The following is a 23,875-nucleotide window of genomic DNA, read 5'->3' as shown; positions in this document are numbered from 1 at the left end:
GGGCAGGTAGCATGAGGAGAGTCTGCCAGAGGAAGGAAGGGCTGAGCTGAGGCCTGCTGTATGCTCTCCAGCACACGGCATTTCTTTGCTGTATGCGTCAGAATGAGATTTTTAAAAAATTCAGTTAGAACTCGTAAATTCACTTATTCAATTTATGATGAATTACTACTCATTCTAACAATTCAAGCGAAGTGTTTAAAGTAAAATTTGTAATCTCCCCCTTTCCCTGGTCACTATCACTGAGAACAATGAAGTGTGCTCTTCTATACATTGTACTGTTTTAGTATTTGGTAACATTCTTTATTTTGGTAACAAAATATCTCAGACATCATTCATAATTCAATCTCATTCTTTACAGTAAAAGTTGTGCCGTATTGGGGCAATATGTCTAAGGCTTGTCTTCCCCAGTAGGCAACAGGGCAGGGACCCTCTCTCCTATTCCCCTCGGTATCCTCAGTACCTCATTGTAATTCTGGAGCGGGTAGGAGGGAGAGTTCAAGGGCAACTTCCAGGAGAAAGCAACTGCTAAACTGAGGCCCAGAGGATGAAAAAACCGATGCGACCGAAATGAACTCCTTGGAACAAAAAGAGGGCGTCCCCAGAAAGACAAAGAGACACGTATAAAAAGTCGGAGCGCCCGGAGCTGGTGGAATGTAAGGGCAGCTGCGTGGCAAGGCGCGACGCCTTTCGTACAGGCACCACAGCTCAGATCAGCATAATTAGGGTTCCAAATGTGAAATGAGAAGGCTGCTGCGATGCTGAGAACAGTGGCAGGTTCAGAAAGAATTCGTTTCCTCAGTGGCGTAGGCAGTACCTGTCACCAGTTGCAGCGGATTCTGGAAGACTGATAGCCATTCATTGTCCATCATTTATTGAATAATGTAATAAGGACATCCTGCTGTATCTGCAGGGCCCAAGTAAGTACCTGGTACATAGTAGGCGCTGAATAATTTTATTTTAAATAAACGAATGAATTAAACAAAGGCCTGTTATATGTTGGACGCCTCTGAGTGGTGAAAATACAATGGCGGTCAAAGAAGTAAATTTCACACGTAGGTACTAATTCTTTATAAATTGAAATAATTACCTGGAGGCCTATCATGTGTTAGACATTGTACGTATGAGTGTCATCTCTCGCTCCTGCGAAAGCAAAAGTAGGAGAGGAAACTGCCTGACTAGGGAGGCTGTGAGAATTGTCCACACTGGGCTTGAAAATGGACGCATATCGGGTTAGAGAGATAAGGGTGAAAAATTGCACTGGCAGCGGTGGGATTCGAACCCACGCCCCCGGAGAGACTGGAGCCTTAATCCAGCGCCTTAGACCGCTCGGCCACGCTACCACCCACAGAGCCTCGCCGCCTCTGCACTTCCCGTGTAGTGAATATCGCCCCATCTCAGTCCTGTCAATGCTCCCTTTCCCACAAGGCTACCGTCCCTTCCTGCACGCCGTCCCTGCGGGCTCTTTTTTTCAGCATTTCCTCTTGCTCCCCAGCATAGCCCGAGAACCCCCTGACCCTCAACACTTAGCTTCCTCACAGCTTCCAGGTGGTCCCTGAATGGGACGTCGCAGGTGGTGCGGGAGGAGGCTCCTGCCACGTTTGCCACCAACGCAAGGGAAAGGGGGTCGCGGAGACGCAGAGTTCCAGAAGGCGTGTGGGCTCCACATCCGCCTGTACTCCAGGGAGTAAGTCTGCGGAATGAAGGCGTGAGAGCAAGTCCCGCTTTTGGTTTGAGCCTGTTGCTGATAGGGAGAAGCAAGGAAAGAACCCTGAGACCTCCTCTCCTCACTATTTCGGGGGACCTAGCACCCCCACAAAACTTCACAAGGGAGGCAAGAGAGTGCAGTCCTTATTATTTAAGTTTTGTTTGCCTTTCAGAGGGTGGCGCGTCTACGAAAGCTCTGATCATCGAGGGAAAATCTGCTGCCTCTGGCCAAGGAGGCAAGAAATCTCGGGCCAGGTACAAGACTTTTGCAAACTCCGGGCTCCGATGCCCTCACAGCCCCTAAAGTCTCCGCAGAAAAGTCCATAGGGGAAACGGGGTTGGCCCCTACCTTGTGTTTGGCTTTGTCAACCAAATTATTTTAGACGCGAATTTAATCACAGTTCCGCCTTATTTTGAAACACTATGATTCAGAGAATTTGAAAATGACGCTTTCCTTCATTGGAAAGACGAAAAAAAGAAAGGGGGGGGGGGATAAATAAATAAATAAAAACTGATTCTTATAGTGTTGTTGGTAGATGTTCTGTGACCGCAAAGGGACCAGTTGCCTCCTTAGCGCAGTAGGCAGCGCGTCAGTCTCATAATCTGAAGGTCCTGAGTTCGAACCTCAGAGGGGGCAACGCATTTGTTTTTTTCATTTTTCTTTGTCCTAATTCAAAAGAAGCAAAACAATGAAAGAGATTAACAAGTCTTTGTGTTTTCTCTCTACTTTTTCCCTAGAAACGTGTACACAATTTGTCTTGTAAAAAAATCCAAGAAAATAACTTTGATGAGACTGAACGGGTAATTGGCTGTTTAACAGAACCATGTAATGTTCACTTACGAAATAGTGATTTTCACTAAGAATTAAATACACAAAATTCTTCTGTTGTTGTTTTTATTTTCTCATAACAATTGCAGATAGAGCTGGAAGATTTTCCAAACGTTTTTCACATGTGCTTGGCAATTGTCTTTTTAATAAAAACACCAGGGTCAAGAAACCTGCCGGTTCTAGGGTGCTGAGAGAGAGAGGAGAGCCTATGAAGGTTTGTAACTGAGGGTGGAGAAGATGTAGTATGGTGCAATATATTTTTATTAATTACTGACTTCGTTATCTTTTACCATTCTTCTGGAATGGCTTACCCCAAGTCGCCATGACATCCTATACGAAAAACAAAAAAACAAACAACAATAACAAAAATCTCCCGCCTCCCCAGCCCCGTCTCATTACATTGGACCATTTTTCCTGCTTCCAGTGCTGTGGACCGAATCTAAGTCACCCAAACTACAAGACGGTGGGAAGAGATATAAAGAGAAAAAAGAAGAAATAAAGAAGACAGGCTGATATTTAAAGTCAAGATGAGTCCCTGAATCAAGTAATAGTGAAGAAGACTGGTATTTATTAAAATTATCCTGCTCTTGAGCAGCTACTGTGTGCCAGACACTATTCAAAGCTGTGACTCTATTAATTTATTCTCTCTCCGCTTCAAATCCACCCCCATATACTCTGTTCCCTGATGTTGGGTCTCGGTGTCTGCGAATTACTTTGCCAGACACCTTTGCTCACTGGCTTTCTCTTAGGTTCTGTCAGTAAGAGGAACCAGAGGGAGAGTGGAAGGCGGGAGGAGAGAGGAAGGGACTGCTTTTCTGAGTTTTGCTCTTCCTGTCAGATCACTCCAACAATGGCAGTTGAGTCCAACATCTACGTGTTCTTTTTATTTTTTCACATTCCGAAGAAGGAATGGGTCAACTCCCGTGAGTGGAGGAGACGTATGTGTTCTTTTATGCACTCCCCGAACATCTCGCTGTGCCCTTCCATAAGTATGGCAGTAGCAGCAGTGGCAGGCCAGTGCTTCCTGCTTAGAGCTCCCAGGTGCCTTTTCTCATTGGTCCTAACCTCTTCTCTTTTGTTCCTCCAACCCTGCAGGGAGGTAGCTACTTCCTGTGGTTATTACCTCTGGGTTACCACGGTGTGCCCAGCTGCAATACTTAGTTTATTTCTTAACTAGACCCTGACCGATACAGAGGGGTTGCCAGTATAGCAGTGTGCACAATAGAAAAAGCTCCTGCTCTCATGGCATTTACATTTTAGTGGGAAATGACAGAAAATAAACTCTTAACCAAATACATAAAATGTCAGGCAGTTATACACACCATGAAGAAAAAGAAATTACAGCGAGAGAATACATGATAAAAGGGAGGGTGCTACTATATAATAAAGGGTAACCAGGGAGGCCTTTCTGATAAGGAGGCATTTAAGCAGAGGCCTGAAGGAAATGAGTGAGTGAGCTGTGAGGCTATCAGGGAGAATAGAATTCCAGGGGAAGGGAACTGCAAGTACAAAGGGCTTGGCAGGAATGTGACTGACATATTCAAGGAACAACAAGAAAACTGGTGTGGCTGAAAGTCAGTGAGCAAGGGAAAACTTAATAGGACATAAGGGCGTGAGTATGCATGTAGATCACATAGGGTCTTAGAAGTCATGATAATGATCAGAGAGGGAATTTATTGCATAGAGGGGAAAAAGACACCAAAGTGTTAAGTTAGTAAATCCAGGAAAAATTGTGGAGGTCAGCCAGACCTTCAGAAAAAGAAATTCTTAATAAGGGAACAAAACAAGTACTATTAATAAAAACTATAATTCAAGAAAAAAAATTCCTAATTAAAATCAAAAGCTTCCACCCTGTACAGTGGCTCACACCTGTAATCCTAGCACTTTGAGAGGCCAAGGCAAGAGGATCGCTTGAGGCCAGAAGTTGGAGACCAGCCTGAGCGAGATCAAGACCCCATCTCTACTAAAAATAGAAAAATTAGCTGAGTCTGATGGCATGAGCCTGTAGTCCCAGCTACTTGGAAGGCTGAAGCAGTAGGATCACTGGAGCCCAGGAGTTTGAAGTTGCAGTTAGCTACGATAATGGCACTGCACTTTAGCCAGGGAGACAGAGCAAGACCCTGTCTCACACACACACACACACACACAAAAATCAAAAACTTCAAAAATACATGTTAAAAGGTCACATGCCTGAGAATATCAACCTTGAAAGACAAACATCTAACACATATTCTAGTAATTTTACTGGACTACTAAAGAAAAAAGGAAGAAATCATTTGCACATTTAGGCAAAGAGCACATGTGACTTTAAGAGAAACAAAATTAGATTATCATTAGACTGTTGACTGCAATCCTTTATGCCAGAAGATATTGAAATAGTAGACTTAAGATACTCAAAGAAAAAAATTGTGAGCCAAGCATTTCATACCAATGAACTTATTTACAAATATAAAGGCACAAGGTGTTATCACCATGCAAAAACTCAGAAATATTGTTTTGCTTGAACCCTTTCTAGCAAATCTACTTAAAACCACATTTACACACACATATACACACAAAACCAAGAAGGGAAAACTTCCTTGCATAATTTCTGGGAGGCCCCAGGCACATAATTTCTTTTTTTTTTTTTTAATTTTTAATTTTAAGACAGAGTCTTATTCTGTTGCCTAAACTCACAGTAACCTCAAACTCCTGAGCTCAAGCCATCCTCCTGCCTCAGCCTCTGGTAGCTGGGACTACAAGCATTCACCACCATGCCAGGCTAATTTTTTCTGGATATTTTTAGTTGTCCAGCTAATTTCTTTTCTATTTTTAGTAGAGACGGGGTCTCGCTCTTGCTCAGGCTGGTCTTGAACTCCTGAGCTCAAAGGATCCACCCACTTTGGCGTACCAGAGTGGTAGGATTACAGGTGTGAGCCACCATGCCTGGCCGTACTTGCTTCTTTTTTGAAAAATTTTTTTTTTTAATTTTTTGAGGTCTGATCTTATTTATTAGTTACTCCGAAAAATTCTTACTTTTAACTGTACTCAGATTTAGAAGTAGAAGCTCTCAGGGAGGATAGCCTGTGTCTCTTGGCAATCTGTTCCTGGCATTTTTCTCTGGCCTCCTTCATTCTCTTGGCCAAAAATTTAGCATATTCTGTGGCCTGTTCCTTATTTATTTATTTATTTATTTATTTTGGAACTCTTATTTCCTCAGAGCAACATCTGGCATTTGTGTTGCAGGACATGTGGAACAACAAGACGCTGATTCTTGGGTCCTTTGGTCCTAGGTTTCCCTTAAAGGGTTTTGTTATAACATATTGATGGACATCATCTTTTTTAGAGAGATTGAAACATTTGTGGATCTGCCAGCTCTTTGGGGCCCCAGGTGTCGAGGCAGCATAGTATCAGTCAGTCCAGGAATATCCTTCTCTCCTTTTTTTTTTTTCCCCCCACAACAACCAAGTTAAGAATGCTCAGACTGACATTCATAATGCAACCCCCAAAAGACTTGCACTTTCTTTCTCCAGTTCTCCTTGGTCTATAGAAGGAGTGCCCCATACTCAGTAGCAGGCAGACACCACGCCATGGATCAAGCCATCCTGCTTCACAGGAAAACCTTATTTGTCATTCCCACCACTGATTTGGAACCCATAACACATCCGTTCCTCACCCAGAGCATCAGCAGCAATTTCTGTGGCCATAGGCCTCTCATGAAAAGTACAAAATTTGTGTTCATCATTCACTTCAATAAGTTCTGGCAGCCAGTGACTGGTAAGGAGATATTCAGCTTCATGTTGAAGCAGCTGATCACCGCTGAGGTGCCATGAAAAAGAGCTTCTTTGACACTTTTGAAACCTAGTATGGCAGACAGACTTTGAGATGGCTTTCAATAATCCCTGCCTCCTGGTATTCACATTCTTGTGTAATCCTGTCTCTGAAGTTAGGCTGAATATGGTGACTTATTTTTAACCAATAGAATATGGCAACAGTGAAGGGATGTCATTTCAGTGATTAGGTTTCATGGACTGTGACTTCTGTTGCCTTCTTAGCTTGTAGTCTTTGATGAAGCAAGCTGCTATGTTGTAGAAGCTGATGTGGCAAACAACTTAGGGAAGCCTCTGGCCAACATCTAGCTAGGAACTCAGGTCCTCAGTTCAGCTCTTGAGGAACTACATTCTGCCACAATGCAAATGAGCTTGAACGTGAATCCTTTCCCAGTAGAACCTTCAGATGAGAATCCAGCCCTGGCTGGTGGATGCCTTGTGAGAGACCCTAAAGTAGAGCATCCAGCTCAGCCATGCCTGGACTCCTTATCCTTAGGAATGACCAGATAATAAGTGTGTTGGTTTAAAACACGAAGTTTGTTGTTATTTGTTACACATCAATAGATAAATTATAAATTTGCATTTCCAGATTTAACTGTGCAGTAGTCACCTGAGAGTCTTATTAAAAACACAAAATGCCCTGGTCTCATGCTAAAATATTCTGATTCCATATGTCTGAGATTGAATCTGGATTTTTAAGAACAACCCCATGAGATTTGAATGGAAGCCCTAGTCTAGGACATGCTCTGCCTATATCCCTTTATCCCACATTTACTGTCACTGGGGAGATCACTTTCTCCCAAGATTGTTTTTGTTTGATCACTCTGGGTTACTCACTGGTCAGAGCCAGCAGCAGTTGCCTCAGGTTTCCACAAGGCTCATCAAGAGCAGAACAAATGCTCTATGCTTCCCAGAGAGCTCTCAAAGAATCCAAAGTGCCCTTTCCTATTCTGCTTTATTTCTGCCTTTCCCTTAAAAGAGCCTTTTTTGGGAAGCCAGCTGCTGAGAGGAATGGATCACCTTGATAACTCCTGCCCTCTGGGTTTCCAGGGGAGGTGTGGGCCCAAGTCTTCTTCCTTCTAGATGTTCCCTGATTTCTCTGCACCATTTCTCCTCACTGCCACACATCACTAGGTTGAGTCTGCACAGCCTTCTCTGCACACTGGCCCAATTTATGTTTTTGCATCATCTCTTGTCGCATTCTGACTCATTCTTTCCATGAAAACAGCATAATCTTTTAGAATCACCTGCCCACCTCACCCCTCACTTACATCAACATTTTCCCAAGCTCTCTGCACTCAAGCTCCTTAGGCCTTCTTTCAGGTCTCTGCTCTTTGATCTTCCTGGAACACTGGAGCCACATTTTTGTCCGAATAATGACTGCTAAGCCTTCAGTTTGCAGTTTAAAAATTAGTTCCTGGGAGAAGCCTTCTCTAATCCCCTGGAAGAAGTAATTTCCCTTTATAATCCACTTTCATGGAGATGGGGGAGGGGCGTGTAATTTGCGGTAAGAATAATTTTGTCTACCCTTAATTTTCTACCTCTGTGTTCCCTTTATACTGATTTAAACCTACGTGACAATCATTGTGTTAAACCCAGCCTTTGAGGAAGAAATTTCTGTTGTAGGATTTAAGGGAAGAAAGCAGATGAGAGATTAAAAACTTGTCTAAAGTGACACAATCAAAACGACTAAATACGATGTTCTAAATGATCTTTTATTTTACAATAATAGGAGTAATAATGTTAACACCTAATTTTCACTGAACTGTTAGCATGTTCCAGACATGATTTTAAAAGTTTACTTGCATTATCTCATTTAATTCAAAAACTCAAATCATGAGATTATATTTATTTCTCTTAGCATCTTGTAACCTGAACTTTTTCACGAGAACATTCATCACAAAGGCTGTTTAAGCAGTTATGGTGCAGTTCGTGGTTTAATGGCTGCTTCTCCTTTTAAAAGTGTAAACTTCCCATGGGCAGAAGTGATACCTTTCCATTGCTGTAAACCCTGGGCAAAGCAAAACGCCTTGCTCAAAATAAGTTCTCAAAACCTATTTTTGTGCTCTCTTTGTGCCACACATTCTTAAGGTCGCCCGGGAAATAGGGCATAACCTTTGCAGACTAAAGACAAGTGAACCAGGTCTCAAGGTATATACTACTTTTTAGAAGTAGTCTTTTGCATTACATTACACAAGGATGGGAGTTAATGTTTTTATGCCAGCTGGGGGTATAGTCGTGAGCTATATTTAAAAGGAGTAAAATTAGAGTTGGTGATAAAGAAAAGGAACGTCGACAAAATTAAAAAAGACTTCAGAATTTTGTTCAGGCACCTTCCTTCACACTAGTACATATAGGAAATCCTGTGCTTTAGAAGCCCGGGTAGCTCAGTCGGTAGAGCATCAGACTTTTAATCTGAGGGTCCAGGGTTCAAGTCCCTGTTCGGGCGTCTCATTATGTGGCTTTTAGTGTCTGCTTCTGACTTTGTATTTGAAAATGCTAGAACACGTGCTGTTGTATGCGGGTCAGGTATATGAAAAAGTGAAAATCCGTGCCATGGTGTGCAGGATAGATTACAGACGCTGTAAAAAACGACAAAAAAAGAGGAAAGTTCACAAAACCCATTAGGGTCAAGTATTTCGGCCTGCAAACAAAAAAAGATAGGTGAATACCTGGGACCTCTACAGTGAGATAACCTCAGATTTTGTGAAGAAAACAACATTTAGGGAACGCCCTAGAAGAGCAACCTTCTGTTGTTATTTGCTTTTCCAGTGTAGAGTTTATTTACATAGGGAATATGCTGAGCAGTTACCAAAATGGCTATACTATGTTCACATTCTGGCTTGGAAAGTCTCTGACATTTGGTTATTGTGAGTCAGTCCTGCAAGCCTGAAAATCTCTGGGTGAATTAAAAAATATTTTCTGATTCTGAAAAGTAGAGGAACAGATTCTGAATGGTGATGGCTGCAACAAGTATTAAACATTTTCTGAGGAGCTACCTGAACAGCCTGGCGATCCAGCTGTTAGTCCTCCCCCAAATCCTTAACTGCATCTCTTTAACTGTGGCAGATGCATGTTCCTGGAACCAGCCGCTGAGGATCCAGCAGGCACTAATATGTTCCTGTGCCTCCTTAAGTCTGCACCAGAAGGAACTGTTGAGAGAGCTGTCCTGAAATACAGAGCCCGGGGTCCAGACATTTTGGAGGAGCTTCCCAAGGAGTGTCCTCTCTTCCCAGCGCAGGCCGGGCCAGAGAGGTGTAGTGTGCACTGTGAATCATGGTATGTGTGACTCCCGAAGGGATTATTGCACATAATCCAAATTTGAGATGTTGATTGACTAGAGTAAGATAGTGACAGGAAGTATGAAAGGAAAACAATAACATTTAATATGGTAATTAATTCATTGATTTGTTTGAGAAATACTTATTGTTTATCAGATACTGTGCTAGGCACTGGAAACATAGGAGTGGATAAAACAGATTCAGTGACAACTCTAATGACATTTACAATCTAAGAGACTGGATGGGGAATAGAAAATAAAGGTATTTAAAAAATGAAAGGACAAGGAAACTACATAGTGATAAATTCTATGAAGAAAATAAACCAGGTCGAGGTGATGTGATGGGAGGCAGGTGAGTGACAGAAGGATGGTTTATTAGTTTCCTAGGGCTGCCTTAACAAATTCTCACAAACTGGATGGCTTAAAACAACAGAAATTTATTTTCTCATAGTTCTGGAGGATGAGACCAAAATCAAGGTAGTGGTAGGGCTGTGCTCCCTTTGAAGGCTCTAGGGAACAATCCTTCCTTGGTCTTTCCTTGCTTCTGGTGGTGACTAGCAATTCTTGTATTCCTTGTCTTATGGCAGCATAATTTCAATCTCTGTCTCTGTCTTTACATGACCTTCTTCCTGCTGTGTGTCTTCTCTCTGTCTCCACATGGCCTTCTGTGGAGACAGAGTGACACCCTAGTCCAGTATGATCTCACTTTAAGTAATTACATTTGCAAAGACCCTATTTCCAAATAGGATTACATTCTGAGGTTCCAGGAGCACTGGAATTTTTGCTGAACATTGTTCAATGCAATATAGATGGGAAAGCCAGTCAGGACCAGATTATATAAGGAGGTCATGACAAGGAGATTTTGTGTATATATGAAGAAGAAACAACAAGACTTATTGGGAACATTGAATATTAGAGTTTTTTTTCTATCTGTCCATTCATTTTTTCAATAAATTAAGTTGCACCAGTAGGATACTGTCCTAAGAAGGAATTAAAATCAGAGGAACTTGGATGAAGCAGCTTGCCCATGGAGATAGATGGTGGTAACACGTCAATACACGTAAAAGAGAACTGAAGAAGAGCTCTGCCAGAACTTCAAAACCAGTAAGAAGGTAGAAAGCTGAGACTTAAGTCCCTTCACAACGTCCAGGCAGCTCAGGAGTGGTAGACGTAGACCCAGGAAGAACAACTGCGGTATCTCGGTGGGGAAGGAAGTGGGGACAAAACCAAACTGCCCCCTCTGAGGTTCGAACTCAGGACCTTCAGATTATGAGACTGACGCGCTGCCTACTGCGCTAAGGAGGCAGATGGCGAAGCACCCTCATTATATGTTTTTAGAGCTGAATTTTACATAAAACTTAACTATCCAGGTTATTTCATCTTGAATTTCTAAAATGAAGTGTTCTTATGGAACGTCTCAAAAGCTCAACAGCTTCCAAAAACCTGAATTAGATGAAGAAAGTCGCTACTGACCCTGCTGCTTTTGCCCCCCACTCTGAACTGATAACCCCTACTTTTTACATAAACGCCCCATCAATTTTGTCTCGATGGAATAGGAAACCAGCCAGCTTCCTCCCTCGCTATTCCTCTCACCCCCTGTACTGGGTCTTTTCCATCGGGAAAGTCTTCAAGTGTTTACTATCTTAAACAACCAAACAATTTCCTTTGACTAGGCGCTTCAGTCTCCAGCTATCGCTCTTACATTTTGCTCCTGCACAAACTTCTTGTAAGGCCGTCTGTCCCCGTTTTTGAAAACAACTCCCCGAGTCCCATTGGCTTTTCAACCCACTGCACTCTTCCCGGATCACTCCTCCGTCTCTAGGAAGTCCAAAGAGGGTTCCGGGACATACGGGACTCAACGGTTTAAAGAATGAGGTGTTCTTGGTGCAACCTCTTGAGAATCTGCTAGTATGTGAGAGCGGTAGCCATAGGAGAAGGAAGAGGTGAAAACCTTGGTTTACCCACTGTTCTGGTTCGCCAAAAGATTGTCCTGGTTTTAGCACTTAAAAACCCATTTCCCGAGAAAGCCCTTCCTGAGATGTGAAAAGTTTCGGTTTTTGGTTTTCAGCGATGGAGGCGGAAGGTTGGAAAAAAGAAAAAAAAAAAAAAATGTGACCGCCCCATCCCCACCCCACCCCGCCCAGAAACTGAATGAAACACTGATTTTACTGGTTGTCAATGGACTGGACAGGGCTTAGAATTTTCCTGCTTCTGTGGTGGTCGTCGCTGTTTTTCCCCTGATGATGACAACCATAAAATTCGGTTCACTATTATGGGCCATCTAGTGTTGCTTCACTTTGAGTGATGCTACTTAAACGCTTGATGTTAAGTGTTTGCAGTCGCGAGCGTTAACAGTCGGTCTTTGTAGGTGGTTGTGTTGAAATAGTGCTAGGTTGTACTGAGATAGCGCTAGTTTAATTTTTAATATTGTGAATATTATGACCATATTTTCTAAGAGTTCAGATGATGAAAATGAGAAATATTATCATGCAAACGCCAGCATGACCCAGACATCGCTGAAAAAAAAATCTAAATGTGTTATTTTAATGACAGGACACATACAACTGGATTTGGAAAATAATCAAAACAGAGCATACTGCGTAATATTCAAGAAAGAATTTGGATGTGAAAGTTTTTAGGGAGACTGAGTCTTAAAAGTTTGGGATGAGACAGGCAAGAACTTTGGAATCAATTAAAGGTTTTTTCGTCTCCCCAAAATGACACCAATGCTCAGTCAAAAATAGCATTGGCATACTGTTACTAGAAAAGACACGCATTATACTACGGCTCCCTTGATTATTCTATTTCCTGATTCAGAAGTTTCATCCTGTGGGCAAACAAAAGAGGAAATTTTGATACCATGTATCAAAATTGCATCAATGTCTCATGTATCAAAATCACTGCTCCTTGCAGTGCAGACCTGATTTTATCAGATGACCATGCTCTCTGCGATACATCAAGTGATGATTTGAATCACTGGTAACACACATACACACACACAAATCCCCTAGCTCTTACATACTTTAATTTCAAACATGGCATTGAAGATCATCTTCTTGATTTGTATGAGGATTTAATAAAACCATTGGAAACATAAAGCAAACCATTGTTATCTTGGTCAAACACAAGTTCGATCTTTTTCATCTATTTGCATATCAGACACACAGTGCAAATGTAAATTTTGACAAATTCCATTCACACTATAAACTTCTTACCAAAGAAAGTGAAAAGATCTTACATGCTAATGTCCTGCACACCTTGTACACACAACACTGAAAAAGGATTGTGATTTGCTTACTTGTGATATTGAGGCTTTCGTGGTTTATTGAGGTTTATGGTAACTTTATAGTTTCCTCAAAGTGTGCAGAAGCACTTAATGAGATTTTTTACTTTATAGAAATAAAAGGAGATAGCGTCCTTAGATGTGTGCCTAAAAGATGACAATCAAAATTGCTGGCCATAGAAAAGATGTTGAAATGTTGGCTTGTCGTAAAATCATATTTTCAAACTGTGGAACAAAGAGAAATGCCTCCTCTATTTTTTTTTTTTTTTTTTTTTTTCTTTTTTAGACAAGAGTCTCACTTTGTTGCCTGGGCTAGAGTGCCCTGGCATCAGCCTAGCTCACAGCAACTTCGAATTCCTGGTCTCAAGGTATCCTCCTGCCTCACCCTCCTGAGTAGGTGGAACACCCAGCTAATTTTTTCTATTTTTAGTAGAGTTGGGTGGGGGGAGGTCTTGCTCTTGCTCAGAGCTGATCTTGAACTCCTGACCTCAAGCTATTCTCCCACTTGGGTCTCTCTGAGCACTAGGATTACAGGTGTGAGCCACCACACCTGGCCTTTACCTCTGTAATTTGAAAATACTTTGAGGGTAAGAATGGAGAAAAGGACTACAGTAAAACAGAAATTTATACTTTCATTTGTTTGAAATTGTCAAAAAACAAAATTTCAACAAATTTAGTTTAAAGATCTAATAGGCTATTATTAGCAATTCATAAATCAGGCACTATCTCATCTATAAAACGGAAAGTAGAAAGATGCTCTGATGAGCCCAGCAGACAAATGGTATTTATGGGTAGAAAAGGCTGAAGAAACATAAACAAGGAACAAGAAGCAGATCGGTCGTTTCAAAGTTACTTTCCTTACGGGGTTAAAGCAGAGGGTACTTTCTTATCAGGCTGGCCCTTTCTATTGGTTGCAGTGAATCTCTTGGTTTCTGGAAAACTGGACTGTTTTAAAGTTCAGTTTTGTAAACTAAAACAAAATCTTAAGCCTCCCAGTTGACAGAATGGACCCCCTCTTGGCCAAAGGGATCCAGAAAAACCCTAAAGCTGAGTTGCTGACCAAGAGAAGGGAGGTCAGATACGCCTCCTGATGCCCCACTTCCTTTTTGGAGATATTCTTCCTAACAGTAAGATTCTAAATCATGAATAGGCCTAAGGCTATACAAGACAGGTTTAAACCACATCTGCAGGCCATCAATTTACTTAACAGATCACTTGAGTTTCAGTAAATGTTCAGCGGTTTGTCTCTCATTAACAGACATCCTTATCTTAAGTTAAAATATTCCAAGCCTTTAGACAAAGCTTCATTTCTTTAACCAATTAGAAATCAAACAATCTTTAGAATCACCTATAATTTGTAAACCTCCAGGGCCCCCTCCCACCTTGCAATGTCCCGCCTTTTGAGACCAAACAAATATAAACCCTCCATATATTGACTTACGATTTCACGTGTAATTCCTGTCTCCATGAATGTGTAAAACCAAACTGTAACCCAGAACCGCAGGTACATTTTCGTAGGACCTCTTGAGGCCATGTGCTTCAGGCCAGTCACACATATTTGGCTCAGAATAAACCTCTTTAAATTATTTTACAGAGTTTAGATTTTTTCTGTTAGCAGTTTGATTACTTGGCTTCTGGTACACTTGACTCCCTTCTGGTTTGGTCTTATCTGTTGGGGCCTAGTGCAGGAGCTCTGTCCAAAACTATGGACTCCCATAAGTCGTAACAATATTATGTTGTATAAATTGTGACACAAAAACTCATAAACTGAAAACAAAATTCTGTTTTTTTGAAATAAGATTGCTTCAGAATGTCAAAAAAAAAAAAAAAAAAAAAATGTACCAGAAAAGGCAGCCATATAAAATAGGACTTTATCAATTTCTTTACCAAAAGTATAACTTATTTGAAATGTTTTATTTCACAAGTTCAAATTACTGATACATTTTAAAACAATTTTCCCTGAGAAAGAGAGATTTAACTTATGATGACATTCAATATTCAATGTGTTTTGGAGTATTTAAAAATTATGGACATCTTAGACATGTGTATGATATGATGAATTTATAGATGCAAAAGACCTGATTAACAAACAGCTGGTCCACAAAAACAAGCCTGTAGATACAAAGTGAATGGACATTGTGGGGAAGCTAGATACTAATTCCTACAAGCCTAAAAACCTGCTGTTAGGCCGGGCGCGGTGGCTCACGCCTGTAATCCTAGCTCTCTGGGAGGCCGAGGTGGGCGGATCGTTTGAGCTCAGGAGTTCGAGACCAGCCTGAGCAAGAGCGAGACCCCATCTCTACTAAAAATAGAAAGAATTATATGGACAGCTAAAAATATATATAGAAAAAATTAGCCGGGCGTGGTGGCGCATGCCTGTAGTCCCAGCTACTCGGGAGGCTGAGACACGAGGATCGCTTGAGCCCAGGAGTTTGAGGTTGCTGTGAGCTAGGCTGACGCCACGGCACTCACTCTAGCCCGGGCAACAGAGTGAGACTCTGTCTCAAAAAAAATTAAAAAAAAACAAACAAACAAACAAAAAAAACCTGCTGTTGCTAGTAAGTAAATTTCCAAATACTCAGTGCTCAAGTGCTTTTGTTGAGAGAATATTTAGTGTGATTTTATCACATTGGAACAATACCAGGAATCTAAGTAATATTGGCTTGATAAGAACAGAACTGCAAGTCAAAGTGAATTTTATCTTTGAGTTTATTCAGATTTAGCACTATCTTAGAGAAACTAAAAATGTCCTAAATGTTTTAGCTGGGTCACAGAAACAATATTGGAAAAGTAAGCAGAAAAGATAAAGATATCCTACTGTCCTACAGCACAGAAAGAAACATGCCATTGTTATTTTGTATTCAATTTAGGTAATAATGGGTAATTTTTTATTAAATATAGGACAGAAGAGCTGATGGTTTTGCAAGCTAGTAATGCTGATAATCATGAAATCTAAGTTGTATTAATATAAATAGGGAAGTAAAGATATGAGAGGAAGGGGATCATATTCTCAAAGAAGGTGATCATATTTCTTTCCACAAGAAGATTGTCCTAGATTTTATCTTAAAATATGTTTTTGTTATTATCTCCTTACCCTTTTCTTCTCCTCCTTTTTCGCCTCATCCTCTTCCTTCCTTCCTCCTCAATTTGTGAGATCTCTAAATTCTCAGTCAGTTCTCTTTGAGCACGTTAAGAAGATAATTCCCACCAAAGCACCCCCATCAGCTCTGTAGCCTTCCTTTCATTCAGCTCCAAATCCAGTCTTGCTGACCCAGGGAATCTCAAAACATTTTAGCATGCAATAGCATTTCTTCATCTGCATGAAAAACTGTGTCAAGGCACCAGACTCAAAGTTTGTTATTCTTTTGTTTTCTTACTTTTTTCAAATCTCATTTCTCCAGATATATATGGCATGGAGAAAGGTCTCAGTAAATGTCGGCTGGCAGAAGGAGGGATTAAACAATTCTCTGCATATGTTTACTACTTACACAAGACGGAAATACACTGAACATAAAATTGTGCAAATGTCATGGTTTCTACCACTAAAAAATTATGTATGAATAAGGACAAGAATTAAAAAGGAAGAAAGAAAATATCCATAACCACTGTGGGGCTGAAACTGTGGTTATTCTTTTGTCTTCTCTTTTTACTCTAATGTTCTAACATCCTAATGATGTAACGAAAATATGTAGAACCATCAGGTTCCAAAGTGTCAACAACCTTGTCATTTGCTGCTTGGGCTGCTGATCAGCAACATTGACCTAACCTGGGAGTTTCTTAGAAATGCAGACTATTTGGACTCCGCCCTAGACCTACTGCGTTAGAATCTGCATGTCAGCGAGATCCCCAGGTGATTTCCTATACATACTGACGTTTGAGAAGCACACTCAACACAGTTCTTCACTCTTTCCATTATTAAATTTACAGCTATTTGTTTAACCACCCATTTTGCGAAGATCCCAAGCACAACATAGTAAGGGTTGTTCAGTCACATCTCGGCCAGCGCTTTCTGAGTCTCTTTGGATCTGTTCTATCAGCCACTCTGACATCTGGAGTGGCAGTGGGCTGGGCACTAAGGGAACTGCCGCGCGGATCCCGCCTCCTAGCACACACGCCGGCGGCCGCAGCCTCCAGGCCCTCGCTGCCACCGCGCCGAGCGCCGGGCGCTGTGGCGCGCGCCTGTAATCCCAGCTCCCTGGGAGGCTGAGGTCGGCGGATCGCGGGTGCTCGGGGGTTCGGGGCTACGGCGCTGTGTGGAGCGGGCGTCCGCACCGAGCCGGGCACCAACATGGGATTCCTGGGGGAGCCCGGGGGTACCAGGTTGTCTAAGGAGGGGGGGACCCGGCCCAGGCCGGACACGGAGCAGGTCAAACTCCCCGTGTTGGGCTGCGGTGGGACCGCGCCTGCGAGCAATGCCTGTAGTTCCGCTCGGGACATCTGACGAGACCCGATCTCTTTTTCCGTTACTTTCTTTTTCAGGATTTTCTTCTTTCAAATCCCCAGCGTTGTTTTTGCATTACAAAAAACCACGTGACTTCACTGGTAGGGTTTGTAGATGCTACTTTTTGTTCACATTGCATTGCATGACAACTTTATAATCTAAGAGAGAGATTTGCAGCAGATCTGAATTTCCAGCTTTTGGGGGGACTTCTCACACAAAAACCTGTATACAAATATTCTTAATGGATTGAACAAAAGACCTAAAGAGTCATTTCACCAAAGAAGATATACAGATAGCATGTAAGCACATGAAGGTGTTTTCAATATCCTCAGCACTAGAGAAATACAAATTAAAACCACAGTGAGATATCACTATACACCTATCAGAATGGCTAAAATAAAAATAGTCGCAACACCAAATGCTGATAAGGCTGTATACACTGTTGGAGTGAACGTGAAATGATTTAGCTACTCTGGAAAACAGTCGGCAATTTCTTAAAAAATTAAATGTGCAAGCACCATACCACCTAGCCGTTGTACTCCTGGGCGTTTATCTTGGAGAAAAGAAGATTTATGTTCACACAAAAACCTGTACACAGTGCAAACAACCCAAGTGCCCATCAATACATGAGTGGATTAATAAAATGTGGTATATGTATACCATGGAGTTCTACTCAGTCACAAAAAACAATGGTGATCTAGCATCTCTTGTATTATCCTGGATGGAGCTGGAGCACATTCTACTAAGTGAAGTATCACAAGAATGGAAAAACAAGCACCACATGTACTCACCATCAAATTGGTATTAACTGCTCAACACTAAGTGCATATATAGTAATAATATTCATCGGGTGTCGGGCAGATGGAAGGGGGGAAGTGGGGATGGGTATATACACACATGTAATGGATGCGGTGCGCACCGTTTGGGGGATGGACACGCTTGAAGCTCTGACTCGGGTGGGGCAAGGGCCATATATGTAACCTAAACATTTGTACCCCTGTAATATGCTGAAATTAAAAAAAATTAAAAACAAAAGATTTTGGAGATTTAGTATAAAAAATAGAATGTAAAACATCTCCAATAATTTTCATATTGATTACATGCTGAAATGACAATACTTTGAACATATTGGGTTCCAGATAATGTATTTTTAAAATTAAAAAAAGTGTACACAAATGTTTATAAGAGCTTTATTCATAATAGTAAACTGGAACAAACTCAAATGTCTTTAAGTGGGTAAATGTTCAAACATATTGGTAAATGCATACTACAGAATACTACTGAGCAGTAAAAAGGAAAGAACTGTTCGTGCACTCAACAACCTAGATGAATCTCTGGAGTGCAAAAAGCCAGTAAGTTGAAAAAACCAATCCCAACAGGTTCCATAATGTATGATTCCATTTATATAACATTTTTGAAATGACAAAATTATGGAAGTGAAAAACAGATTAGCGGTTGCCAGAGGTTGAGGCAAGGACAAGAGGTAAGTGGATGTGACTATAAAAGGGCACCATGAGAGATCCTTGTGGTGATGGAAATGTTCTGTATCTTGACTTTATCAATATCAATATCCTGATTGGGATATTATATAATAGTTTTTCAAGATGTCACCAGTGGAGTAACTAGGTAATGGAGACATAGGATCTTTCTGTGTTCTTATAACTGTATGTGAATCTATAATTACCTAAAAATTAAAAATTTAATTAAAAAAAGACAGAGGTCAGGACCCTGAGAACTAGCCATTTCTAAAGATCCATTAAAGCATGGGGGTGGGGGTGGGGTGGGGTGAAGGCTGAGATGGAGCAGCCAGAGAGTACAGAGTAAAAAGGGGGAGAGTGGAGATCCAAGGTCCAAAGGAAGACTGATTTATGAAGGAAGGATTGTCAAGGGGGTTGCATGCTGTGCAAAATTAAATGTAGGACCAAAAAAGAGCCAAGACATTTGAAAATTGGGAAGTTGATGATAATGGTCCCTGAGATTGGAAGGCAGATATGAGGTGATGGATGAGCAACTGATGAGGCAAGGAAGTGGAGAAAAACCTGTTCTTCCACAAGTTTGGTGCTGGGTGGAAAGAAAGAGTCTGGGAATAGTGCATGAGGGCAAGATAGAAGGGCATGGGCTCCATTTTTGCTGTCTAAAAATGGAGATTTAGGTATTCTGTAGTTTGAAGACCAGCCGGTAAGGAAGAGAAAGAGCAAAAGGCACATGGACAGAATGGAATAGGGAGAGGGGTCAAAAGCTCAGATGAAATATTAAGTAAGCTTGAAAACGAGAAAAAAAACTTTCCCTGTGAGTGGGAAGGAAGAGACTGGGATATGCAAAGAGCTAACAAATTAGGAGATGGGGGAAAGGAGGCTGAGAGAATACCCTGACTCTCCTTCAAGGCTCAGCATCCTCCCACCCCCGCAGCCAGGAGCCACCTCTTCACTTAAACTCAACTCAGGTGACTCCCTGTTCCAGGAACCTTTTCTTCAGCTCTCTTGTCATGCCTCTATCGATCCCTTCAAAGTTGCATAAGAGTCCACTTAATGAATATTTATTGAGAGAACGTAGATCAAAAAAACGTAATTGGTATAACTCATATTAAACTTCTCTCTTCCGCATCTATTTGGACAACCAGTAGTACCCTTTGTATTAGGAGTCAGCAGAGAGTAAGACTAGGGGGAAAAGAAGGCTCATAAAATACAAAGAGTAGAAGAGGGCCTTTAGGGTTTGATTTTGGCTTATGGCTGTTGGGATACCTCCATGGGAGTGAAGAAGGGGTAGGTTTGGAGAAACAGGAACATAGAATAAGTGGAACAGAGCTCAAATCAAGAAAGAAGGTACTAAATACTACAAAGAGAGACAAGTGATTTTCCTTCAGCACATTTGCCTTTTCTCTGTCATTTAGAGAGATGTTGACACCCACACCTAGGGTTCTACTGGAACAGTCGTCCTATCTCACAGTTCTCTTGTATCTTCCTTCATGAATTTGAGAAAAATTTTTCCCTTTATTTCGTTTTAAGGAAAATTTCCATACTTGTACAGATAACATTCGATATTAAAAAAAAAAAACAAACAAACAAAAAAAAAAAAAAAACAAACAAACAAAACCTTCTGCCGAAACCCGGGATCGAACCAGGGACCTTTAGATCTTCAGTCTAACGCTCTCCCAACTGAGCTATTTCGGCTCCGCCCACATCACTTCAAAATAAAGTGTAATGACTTTATCACTTCCGTCTTTTTATCCCCTACATATTAAGTATTTATTTAAAAAAACACCATAACAAATACGGTGCGTGAACCAAAAACAAATATAAAAATTATTTCTGTCTTCAAACGGTTCATCATTTTAGGAAGAGAAAGGCAAGAAGACTACACATTAATGCTACAATTTATTACCGGTTGAATGGAAATATCGAAGCGGAGGACACCCCGCCATCTTTTTGAATTACTCCTTTTGCGATGCCACACCTCCTTGTAGCTCAGATTTTATTGGTTGGTGCGGAACAGGAGGTGGGTGCATGGACTTGCACTGGCTCATGGAGGAAGTGGGAACAGGAAACGATGCGCAGGTGGAGTTGTAGATTCATAGAAATATTTTAGAAAACTGTTTGCATCTTCCCTGGTGGTCTAGTGGTTAGGATTCGGCGCTCTCACCGCCGCGGCCCGGGTTCGATTCCCGGTCAGGGAAACAGTTTTTTTTTTTTTCCCCCCCCACCCTCACCCTAAGGCAAAGAGGAAATCTCTAATGAGTAAACATTACATCGAGTATAAATGAATTTTCATTTTTCATACCAGTTGTTTCCTGCTTAGAAACCCTGCGCCTGTCTTGGTATGCCAAATGAAAATTTATTTTCAAGGATTATTAAAAAGTTATTAATGAATACTTAATCTGGTGTAGACCGAGTGCCCGGCACTTTACAATTTTTAACTCATTCAGTTGGGTGATTCAGTGAGTGGGAAATTTCGGAGGCAAATGATTAACTTTAAAAGTTGGTTGTTGAGATTAGCATAACACGTTGGAAAGACAATTATGAAGATGAGAGGGAAGAAATGGAGAAATGGTTCCCAGGATATTTGATTTAAGAACTCGCTGTGCGGAGCTTCCGAAGCTGCGAGAGCCGCTGGGGGTTAAATACGAGCTCCGGCTCCCTCGGATTCCTCGGTTCCACCCTGCTGCGGCTGGCGCTGGGGTACAGCCCCAGAATACCGCACAGTACCTTGTGAATCCTGGGCCAAAGCGGTCTCCGAGCTGCTTGATCCCCCTGGAGCCTCAACCTGTCTTCGCCTGGGAACGTACAAATTACCCGTTTTTTTCCTAAGAAAGGGAATAGGAGAAGGTCATAAGCATCAAAGGGAACTGCTGTCACAAAACTGAGAAACAGGCAAACGATGTATTCAGCATCTCTGAATGCACACCTGAGAAATTTACTGATAGCTACCTGAGAAAAGGCAGACTTTATTATTCTCCTGATTTTTGGCAAGATGCGGTGTCTCTGTGCTACTTGGCTCCCGTCTGATAGTATTGAGGCATGAATCTTTATTAATTGGTGCCAATCTAAAAATAATCAAAAGGCTCGAAATCCAGTTAAATGAATTTATTCTAACGCAAAATGTGAGGGTCGTCCTAGCAAACACGGACACCAAAGAAAGGTGATCAATGTTCCCGATGAGGAGGATCGTTTACATAGGCAAACACCGAGGTGCTGACACAATTCTATTTTCCATACAAGGCTAACACATAGATACAAGATTTGATTGGCTCGTATTGATTACACTTTAACGGGGTTGTTTAATGTTTTATTGTGAAGAGGTAACAATCACAAGGGTCTTTATCTCCAGAGTCATTTAGCCTAGGTTTGAATGAAGCCTAGGGAGTCTGGTTAATGTATTGCATCTCAACACAAAGGTCAGGCAACAGAGAAGAAAAACAGCCGTGTTTCATGACTCTGCTTCCAGGGATTAATTTTTCCCCTTGGCATAATAAATTTGGAAGGTCCTGAAATTTTCTATTCTTTTCACATTGCTCTAAATAGCAGCCACAGATGTATTGCTTATTATTTCTTTCTTATTTCTTATGAAATTTCAATGCACATGTAACTTCTCCACAAACTTCCAAACAAAGGTCATGATGTCCCTGATCTTGTTTTATCAATAGATGGGGGACATGATGTTTTATGAACATGTTAAATGAAGCCGTACTCTTTTTCTCATTAACTGCACATTCCCTTCTCCCCTCCTCCAACCCCCACACATAGATTCACAATTTTCAAAACTTCCGTGAGTTGGGACACTCCTTTGTCAACTTATCAGTTCTCTCCTTGAGTTAATAAATTTTGACACATTACATAAGATCAATTTGACTAAGAAATTTTGTTTTGACATAAGCTTAAAAGTAGTATAGTTTGTCAAATTCCTATATGTACTAAAGCTATTCTGTGCCTTTCTGTCTGAGGACTAAACTCTGATCTCTTTCTTTTGCCCAAATTCCTTTCTAAGAGGGCCTGGTGAGTCATGCCTACAAATGATAAAATCTCACTAACTAGGTTTTGTTAACTCAGTATAATGTGGTTTACTTCCCAACCTGATTCTGTTATAGTATCAGATGAAAGATAGAAGACCATTATCTTAACCCCTTTCCTCTGACTCCTGGTCTTTTAAGCAAAGCCTAACTCTTTCAACCAATTGTCAACTAAAGAATCCCTAAACCCACCTATGACTTGTAAGCCCCCACTTTGAGATGTCCCACCTTTTTGGGCAAAATCAATCTACGCCTTCCATGTATTGATTTATGACTGTACCTGTAATTCCTGTCTCCTGGGAAAGGTATAAAACCAAACTGTAACCCAACCACAGCTAGTCCATTTGCTCAAGGCTTCTTGGACGTGGCTCCGGGTCATGGTCCTCACATTTGGCTCAGAATAAACCTCTTTAAAATATTTTACAGAGTTTGGCTTCTTGTTGACAAGTCTAATGTTTCATAGGAATTCAACTCTCTAGGCCTGGTGGCAATCACTTCCTGAATACCACCCTCTTCTCATGATATTCTACTTTGTCTCCTCTATGTGTAGCAAGAATCCTTTGGCTCATTAGTTTTTATGTCTTTGTTTTTAGGGAACAGTTTTGTTGGGACCCCAGAATATGCTCGTGGAAGGAACTATCTTGATTAATGCCTGTATTTTGTTTTGCTTTTTTTTTTTCCTTTTCCAGATAAAGCTAATTGGATTAGAGACAAAGAACTCTTCTTTGAAAGCTACATGATTTTCTTGCCTTCTCCTATTATGAGCTATTACTCACTGTATGGAGGAAAAAATCCCCCAGTTCTGCATTTTTGCACAGTAGGTTTTGTTTACTCATCAGACCGTTAACTGATTACTTGTCAACTCAGAGCAAAAGTGGCCAAAATATAACATGATAAAATCCACATAAAGACAAGAGGATGAGAGAGGATGTAAATGGCTGTAAAAAAAGGACACCAGATGGGGCCAATAAATCAATCTATGAATATTGAGAACCAGTAGGCTTGTACTACACTAGTCACTGTGGA

The 23,875-nt window shown here is 41.2% G+C and overlaps 6 non-coding genes and 1 pseudogene across 6 annotated transcripts; 3 read left to right on the top strand and 4 right to left on the bottom strand.

The window, feature by feature from the left end:
* Nucleotides 1–1,258: 1,258 nt before the first annotated feature.
* TRNAL-AAG (transfer RNA leucine (anticodon AAG)) lies at nucleotides 1,259–1,340 on the bottom strand. Its single transcript has one exon. It is a non-coding gene; the product is annotated as a tRNA-Leu (tRNA).
* A 928-nt stretch (nucleotides 1,341–2,268) lies between these two features.
* On the top strand, nucleotides 2,269–2,341 carry TRNAM-CAU (transfer RNA methionine (anticodon CAU)). The gene has a single exon. It is a non-coding gene; the product is annotated as a tRNA-Met (tRNA).
* A 3,209-nt stretch (nucleotides 2,342–5,550) lies between these two features.
* On the bottom strand, nucleotides 5,551–6,311 carry LOC138398791 (small ribosomal subunit protein eS6-like; annotated as a pseudogene).
* A 2,407-nt stretch (nucleotides 6,312–8,718) lies between these two features.
* On the top strand, nucleotides 8,719–8,791 carry TRNAK-UUU (transfer RNA lysine (anticodon UUU)). The gene has a single exon. It is a non-coding gene; the product is annotated as a tRNA-Lys (tRNA).
* A 2,063-nt stretch (nucleotides 8,792–10,854) lies between these two features.
* TRNAM-CAU (transfer RNA methionine (anticodon CAU)) lies at nucleotides 10,855–10,927 on the bottom strand. Its single transcript has one exon. It is a non-coding gene; the product is annotated as a tRNA-Met (tRNA).
* Nucleotides 10,928–20,443: 9,516 nt separating this feature from the next.
* Nucleotides 20,444–20,516, bottom strand: TRNAF-GAA (transfer RNA phenylalanine (anticodon GAA)). Its single transcript has one exon. It is a non-coding gene; the product is annotated as a tRNA-Phe (tRNA).
* A 431-nt stretch (nucleotides 20,517–20,947) lies between these two features.
* On the top strand, nucleotides 20,948–21,019 carry TRNAE-CUC (transfer RNA glutamic acid (anticodon CUC)). Its single transcript has one exon. It is a non-coding gene; the product is annotated as a tRNA-Glu (tRNA).
* Nucleotides 21,020–23,875: the final 2,856 nt, after the last annotated feature.

The sequence above is a fragment of the Eulemur rufifrons genome, chromosome 18 (assembly GCF_041146395.1).
Source record: "Eulemur rufifrons isolate Redbay chromosome 18, OSU_ERuf_1, whole genome shotgun sequence".
In the NCBI taxonomy this organism is placed as follows: Eukaryota; Metazoa; Chordata; class Mammalia; order Primates; family Lemuridae; genus Eulemur; species Eulemur rufifrons.
This window is presented reverse-complemented; position numbering and strand designations above follow the sequence as displayed.